This window comes from Oncorhynchus tshawytscha, linkage group LG04, assembly GCF_018296145.1.
Source record: "Oncorhynchus tshawytscha isolate Ot180627B linkage group LG04, Otsh_v2.0, whole genome shotgun sequence".
Taxonomy (NCBI): domain Eukaryota; kingdom Metazoa; phylum Chordata; class Actinopteri; order Salmoniformes; family Salmonidae; genus Oncorhynchus; species Oncorhynchus tshawytscha.
Window position 1 is genome coordinate 59,433,210 of NC_056432.1, and position 8,346 is coordinate 59,441,555.

Below are 8,346 nucleotides of genomic sequence, written 5' to 3' on the forward strand. Positions count from 1 at the left end.
TAAAGGCTTAAAAATCCCTCTTTAACCTGTCTCCTCCCCGTCATCTACACGGATTGAAGTGGATTTAACAAGTGACATCAATTAGGGATCATAGCTTTCACCTGGTCAGTCTATGTGATTGAAAGAGCAGTCCCTAATGTTTTGTACACTCAGTGTAAATGTGTGCATCTATTAGTGTGTTAATTGTATATTTGTGTGTGTCCCTATACCGCCACCCTTCCACACACCTCTCTCCTCAGCTGAGCATCCCCGCACATGTACCCAGTAGTCCCGTCGTCACAGATGGAGACAAACTCCCTCTTGCACCACACACCAGCTGTCCAGGATGCAATTATACTGGGCTGCCCAGATCTGCCGCCCGAGGAAAGGAGGAGGAGGAGAGGAGGAGAAGAGAGAGAGGGGGGGTGGAGAGAGGAGGAGAGGAGGAGAAGAGAGAGAGGGGGGGGGTGGAGAGAGGAGGAGAGGAGGAGAAGAGAGGGGGGTGGAGAGAGGGAGAGAGGAGGAGGAGGAGAAGAGAGAGAGAGGGGGGGGGGTGGAGAAAGGAGGAGAGGAGGAGAAGAGAGAGAGAGGGGGTGGAGAGAGGAGGAGAGGAGGAGAAGAGAGAGAGAGGGGGGTGGAGAGAGGAGGAGAGGATAGTTGTTTTAAAACTTAAACAGAACTGGCCTGCCTGGGCCATTCATAATTCATAAAGCCTCCTTCCACATTGGAGCTCTGATCATCACAGGAGCAGTAGTAGGGAAGTAGTCCACCCAGGGAGGGAGAAACAGAACAGCCTGGGGAAGGATAGAGAGATCCTTCCTGCTACAGTACACACCTGTCCCTTTACCTGAGTTCCTGTCCACTTCACTGGCTCAGCACATATGGAATCCCCACAGACACATACAGCATTAGGAACATACATTATGTCCTGTATGTATGTCCACATAACGTGGTGAGAGAAGAGAAAGCCACACCACACCAGGACTACTGTTTATATACTGGATGTATAAAAAGAAATGGCAATGAGGATCAACACAATGGGATCATAATTGAACCTGGTTTTGTTTTGTTTTTTCTGTTGTTGATAGAAATGAATTGAATCAGTGTTGTTGAGGGAGAGGAGTGGGGCAGCCTTGTTGTGTGTACGGTACAGTAATTGTCTCCTTCACTGCGGTTGTAGCCAAGTAGCGGTATAGTGGTTGATTACTCCAGTGTGGCCATAGCCCTCTGCTGCCCTGAACACGGCTGTCATGCCTCTCACAGTCCCCCCAGCAACCCTGCTCTAAACTCACTCAAGCAAAAGAGAGCAGAGGGCTTGGCGTGTATGTGTGCGTGCGTGTATGTGTGCGTGCGTGTATGTGTGCGTGTGTGTATGCGTGTGTGTGTGTGTTTTGGAAGCAGAAAAAATGGCAGCACAATAGAATTCTCAGCTTCTTGCCTTCAGGGCCTTGACCCCTTCTGCCCATTCTCTCTCCCTCAGCCAATTTCTATTCTACTGTCACAACAAAAGGACAAAGCATTTTTAAATGTTTGAGGTGCTCAATGATGGAACATGAAATAGGCCATCATGTCTAAAACTACTGGAATCTTGGAATCTTGGCTCTTTATCTCTAGTTCTCTAAAGTTCTAATGAATAAGTCAGACTTGTGTTCATTCTCCTTATCACTACCTGGTGGCAGGTAGCTTAGTGGTTAAGAGTGTTGAGCCAGTAACCAAAAGGTTGCTGGTTTGAATCCCCGAGCTGGCAAGGTGGAAATATCTGCTGTTCTGCCCTTGAGCAAGGCAGTTAACCCACACAACAGCTGCTCCTCGGGTGCTGATTACGTTGATTAAGGCAGCGCCCTGCACCTCTCTGATTCTGAAGGGTTGGGTTAAAAATGTTGAAGACTCATTTCGGTTGAATGCATTCAAATCAAATCAAATCAAATTTTATTTGTCACATACACATGGTTAGCAGATGTTAATGCGAGTGTAGCGAAATGCTTGTGCAACTGACTAGGTATCCCCCTTTTCTGGTTCAATCAAGATGCAGTTGAGTGTCTCCTAGTGGTTTTCAGGTCGTAGGTTAAGTGTTGAGAGTGTGTTTGTGTTGTTAGTGTGGCTATAACACGGCCATGGCATGTCAGTGGCACCTTTATCAGAGCGGCTGCCTGCTTCCTTCCAGCAGCTGCTTCCATTCCCTGTTCATGGGAGAGGAAGCAGGTGGCCCGGAGGGTTACAACCAGGGACTGTTTCATTTACGCCAAGGCTTGGGCTAAATCCAGTTGATCCTGCTTCCGTCTGTTAAACTAATGACTGAGAATCACAGACAGACAGTGGCTCAGGTTATCATCATCCTCGCCCACATACCTCCCTCTCTCGCTACAAGACCCCACCACTCGAAAGGTCTACATCTGGAGTCTGCCTGCCCACCTCCACCACCCAAATTAAAATGAGGAGGCCAAAAAGATATTTTCCAATTCACCAGATGTGAGTCATTTAATCTTGTGATTCAAATGAGTTTTGTGTTGTGTGAACAGATGTCCGCACCCCGCCTCCTTTATCAACATTAGCTGATTGGGTTTTAGCATGCAGCTTGCCGCGCCTCTCTCTGCCTCTCAGGTACAGCCACGCTAATCTGGAGCTGTGCAGCTGTGTTGGGAGAGGGGGTTAGAGAGAGGTGGAGAGAAGAGGAGGAGAGAGAGCGCGAGAAAGATGTCTGTCCCCATGACCGGCCCTTCACCATGGCAGCGCCCCTCCTGTACACGCACACACACACACACACACACACACACACACACACACACACACACACACACACACACACAACAGGAACTAGCACATGGCACCACATTGATATAATCACTGACACACGCGGTACTAAGATAGCAAAACATGCAGAAAACCCCCACAAACAGGCATATAGTAGGTAATACATGAGTTTGACTGTATTGTGTGTTGTTTGTGGTAGTTCAGCAGTAAGGATGTGTGTGTGGCAGTGGCCCCAGCTCTCCCTCAGATAATCCTTCACTGGCTCCCTGGCCCATGGCGACTCATGCTGGGAACACCTGCAGCAGAGTGAACGTGGGTTTTCGGCTCTAATGGCATGTGTGTGTTTGTGTGTGTGTGTGTGTGTGTGTCTGACTGTCTGTTTGTCATGTGGGTCCAGCATGCCACGTCCTCCACCACCTCACACACTGCTATGCCCCTACGCACTCAGAATAGAGACGTTAGCCAGCTGTGTATGTGTGTGTGTCCATACAGCGTGTGTGTGTGTGTGACTCCTGTGATCTGCCCTATGTAGTGCTGCGTTTGTCAGGGGGGGGGGCGATGGTGGCGCAGGCGGCCAGCCACCGGTGTGTTTGTTTACGCAGCCGCTGCCTTACAACAACGGGCCTCTTTCTGTCAGCACACCTGTTCCCAGTCCCTGACATCACCAGCACACACAGACACACTACACAAAGACCACCTCTGGCCCCTGGAGTGGAGGGAGATGGAGGGATAGAGGGAGAGATGGAGGGAGGTAGAGAGTGGGTGAGAGAGAGGTATAGACAAGAGGACAGAAGGGGAGAGAGCTGGAGGGAGTGAGGGAGGTAGAGAGAGGGTTTGAAGGGGTGAGAGCGAGAGGCTGGCTGGCAGGGTGCTGTGTCCCTGGTCTCTCTGGGCTGTGCCGTGCTGCTCCCCTTCCCTCCTCTTCCCCGGGAGTTTATCGGATGCGCTCAGCTTCGGAGCTCATTAAAAAGCACCCATTATCCCGACATTTGCACGCATCACATGCAAAACTAATTTACTTGTAAGAAATTAAAAGTTCATTTTAATTGAGCTCGCGCTGCAGTATGCAAATGAGGAGTACATAATGTACATCGATGCGGAGACAACACACTGGAAGAGGACTTAACCCTTCCCTGACTGAGGGAGAAACCGAGCCAATGTTGTGTAAATAAATAGGCCTGTCTGACGGTCTACACAACCACAATATGGAAATGGCGTTGTTCATCAAATCTACAATAACATCATCCAGTTGCTTAGCTCTGCTTGATGCCGGAGATCGTCTGAGAGATGGAACTGATATGTCACTGCTAGGCCTCTCTGGTGATTTGACATGCTGAATTAACTTCCACCTCTGTGACTTTATGGTGTTGTGTCTGCCTCCTCAAAGCCTGGCATCATTAAATAAGAACAAAGAAGCCAAAGCAACATGGAATACGTGGACTAGTCTGTTTGTTTGGAGTATGTCTACTATGCCTTTGAAATTCTCTGCTGATTTCCATGACTGAATTTATTCAGGTCTTTTATTGTTTGCAGAAAAGCACATTTTGTATGAAATGGGAGTATCTCACCATATGACCAAACTCTTATATGCCACTTTGTAGATTACTGTTATACTGATTCATACTGACCCAGTCTAACCAACCATAGTAGGGATAGGCAACTTTCACGGGGATCTGAAGTCATCATGAGGAGCTGAAGTTACTCGAGAATCTGCGTACCTACATCTGCTGCTCGACTAATTTACCAATCCCTCCCCCAAGAAATCTGACATGGGCTAATTGAGTGACTATCAGTGACTGACATCACAAGAGAAAAACTGCTGATGCACAACCACATTTAGAAATTGCACCTTGTGTATTTTACTATTCTAATTTTCACCACTAAGTTGAGACCACAACAACAACAAACAAACAAAAACAGTAAACAACATTTGAATGACAGCTAACAATCAGTGTGCATGGATGGGTGAATGTGAAGTGAACTAAGCCGTTGAGAATCCCAAGTTTGGCAGTGATGTCCACAGCTCAATAAGCCAGACAGTGTAGTGTAGTGAAACTGGCTTCCTGTAGATCCATAGCCATCCACCGACTAGGGGTCAGGGGTCATGTGTAGAGGTCATGTAGGTGCAGTAAATGAGATGGAGCTGAGCTTTGATCTCCTCTCTGTGCGGACTTATTCCTGGAGGACCCTCCGCCCGAGCCACGACCCTGACCCTGTGACCCCTGCCGACCCCTGTGACTTGCCAATGTAGACAGGGCTTTTGCATTCATACACAGGGCAGAGTCAGAAATGTCAGAATACTATGCTCCGTAGATACCACCCAATCAATACATGATAAATGAGCTGGAATGGTAACGGCCGATCCTCCCTGAAACTCTGCTCAACTCAATCATTGAGAAACAATGAGAAGCACTGCTGGACTTTCTGGTAGTACTATATTCATGTTGCACATTCCCCACACATCAAGGTGGCTCTACCTACCCACACTATTCAACTCATCAGCATGTCTGACTGTGATTGGTGTACAGAATGTGGCAGTCATGCTCATTAGTGTATATACTGTATAGTGGAATGAGGCCTGAGACGTGATGTGATGGGGGGGGGTATAACATGTAATCATGTTTCATGGGGGTGGTGGATTACACTGTGCATGTTGTTGTTATTATACTGTTATCACTAAGAGAGAGGGCCTATAGGACATGGTAGTGTTGATGCTGGATCCGCCCCATATCAGAGGGCAGAGGTGCCCCTTGGGGATAGCGGCAGGTGAGGCGGGCACCTGTAGGGCTTGACTGGCACAGCTCTGAGCTGGGCGGGCACGTGGTTAGCTGGCACGTGCGGCCCCTTAATGAAGGAAAGTGTTGATTTGGCACGCGCCCTAATAGGATCAAAGCGCCCAATTGGCTCCCGGCTGACTGACAGCGGTGTAGGGTTGGCAGGAGACCAAAGAGGAAGTGAGACGAGCACACAGACACACACACACACACACACACACACACACACACAGCACACACACACAGTTGGTGGAAATACTTACACAGCAGAGCTTCTCACTCTTTAACACAGAAGTACTTCATTAAATATGCCACATCTTTAGGATACAGGAATGCAGTGCTGAAGACACATGGACAGTACTTGATTCTATGTTTCTCTTGAACATGCTGATCCATATACTGTGTGAGGGCTCCATATAAACCTTCTAATCAAAATGAGTCAGAAGTGGTAGAAAATGTTTCCATAAAACGTTTGAGTTCTGTATGTGACAGCTACCGACTGCAGTCGTTCCTCAAGCTCATTTGGAATAAGTAAACGCTAGAGATGACTAGATGTTTTCAGGTGCTACAAATAAAAATAACCTCGAAATCCTTGTCGTCTGTAAAATGATGTACATCCAGATAACTATTCCTTTTTTGTAGTAGACACATTCAAATATGAAATGGCAAAGAGCTGATTTCTAGATATTAAAGTACTATGAACTGCTGCCTTCGTCTGTGCGTGTGTGCGTGTGTGCGTGTGTGTGTGTGTGTGTGTGTGTGTGCGTGTGCGTGTGCGTGTGCGTGTGTGTGTGTGTGTGTGTGTGATAAGTGCAGTGTCTCAGCTGGCTGCAGCTCATTGAGAGTAGTGATTTATTGTCTTGGAGTGTGTTTTATTTTGGCTGGGGTGCACAAATGCCCCCAAGGGCTGCAGTACAGATCCACTAAACACACACTCTGAGATGAGAGGCCCAGGTGTGTTGACCAGAAAAGGCCTGGACAACCCTACTCACATCTCCTCCTTGACACAGTTAGTTACAGTATGTGTCTGGAAACAGAAAGACAGACCGAAAGAGAATAGAACAGAAGAAGAAAGAGGGGAGACAAAGAAGAGAGGAGGAGATGCACCAAACTGCACATGGAAAATCCTCCCTCTGTCCCCTCTCCTCCAAATTAGAATGCAAATGTTAGATTTTTTATTTGGCTCACTCTCTCCCCCTTACACCCCCTCTCCCTCCCTCACTCTCTCCCCACCCTACACCCCCTCTCTCTCCCTCACTCTCTCGTCTCCTCGATCCTTTTGTCTCAAAATTAGTGAAGCAGAGTGCTCGGGCGGCTAATTATGTATTCAAATGAAAGAGGCTCGTTAATGTTGCACAGGGGAGAGTGGAGATGATTGGGAGAGGATGATGGAATTGAAATAAGCGCTCCGGTGTTGGCGGCAGTGCATCTGGAACCAGCGGAGCGCGTCCCGGCAGATGTCACCTCCCGGGGGGGGTGTAGGGAAGGGGGCACAGCGAGGGAGGGGGTCCGTTGGTCAGACAGGAGATGCACACCACACAATGACAGGAAGGAGGGAGGAGAGGGTGGGGGGGGATACAGTGCTTTGTCTCTGCAGAGGACACAAAGAATGGCACGCCTAATTTAGCCTCGCAGGGGGAAAAAGATAGAAGATTAAATGGCTAATGAACAGAACATTTTTGTTTTTCCTCTCCTATGGAGTCAATGGTATTCTAACGCTGTGACCTGCTACAGCATGTGTCTACAGTCATCCACCATCAGACACCAGTTATGTATGACTACTCTGTGTGTCTGTAGGGGTGTGTTTACTGTGAACTGCAGGAAACAATGTAAGTATTTGTGTGCGAGGATTATGTATAATTTGGTTCAGATCGTCTGCAGAGCTGCACATTTGCTCATTATACCAGTGTTATATATGATGATAGCACATGTACAGCTGTTTACGTGCATGGTGTAAATAGATAGCAGCTACAGAATAAATGATAGCAGCCACCGCGATTCTTTCTAGTGTTTATGTCTGTGTGGAACATAGCCGTATGAATCTACACATGACTAGAGGCTTCTGGCACTACAGTATGTAAGCAGACTGGGTCTTACTGTGGCTCGTGGTCCTGTGGAGGTTTGTGTCAGGGAGCCGAGCTGTGAGGGATCCTGCCTTGCTGTCTGGCTGGCCCTGCTGCAGTGGAAAAACAAACGGCCTGGAGAAGGAGAAACACTGCAAGGCTTTCAGATGAACCCGCTTCACCATCTGCTCTGTGTCCTTCATCTGACATCCTCCTCACCCGCTCTGCTCTGCTCTGTCCTGTCCTCCCAGCACACACTCACACGTACATACATATACAAGCTCACTCACACACACATATGCATGCAAAAGCACAGAGGTACACATTCACACACGTGCACATACACTCAAATACACACATATTCCCGCAAGTACAAGCACACGCACGCACACGTACACACATACTGAATCATATACACACACGAATATATACAGATAGATACACATAGGCCTACACACACACAAACATACACACACACACTGTCTCATCGTGTATTCATGAGTGCTGTACTCCCAGCTCCATGCCCCCAGGCCCCTGCCCTCCTGCCCTGCAGGTATCATTAGAGTGGGCCTGTAAAGTCATTATTGATCCCCTGCCTGCTAATGATATGCGTGACCGTCCCCAGGGGGCGGGGTCTGAGGCTGGTGGCCCCTGCACCTCTGCAATGAGGGTGTTCCATCACTGTGTCACGTCATGCCTCCCCATGGGCCACTACAGCCGTGTGACGCCACACCAGAGGAGGCTGGTGGGAGGAGCTACAGGAGGATGGGCTCATTGTA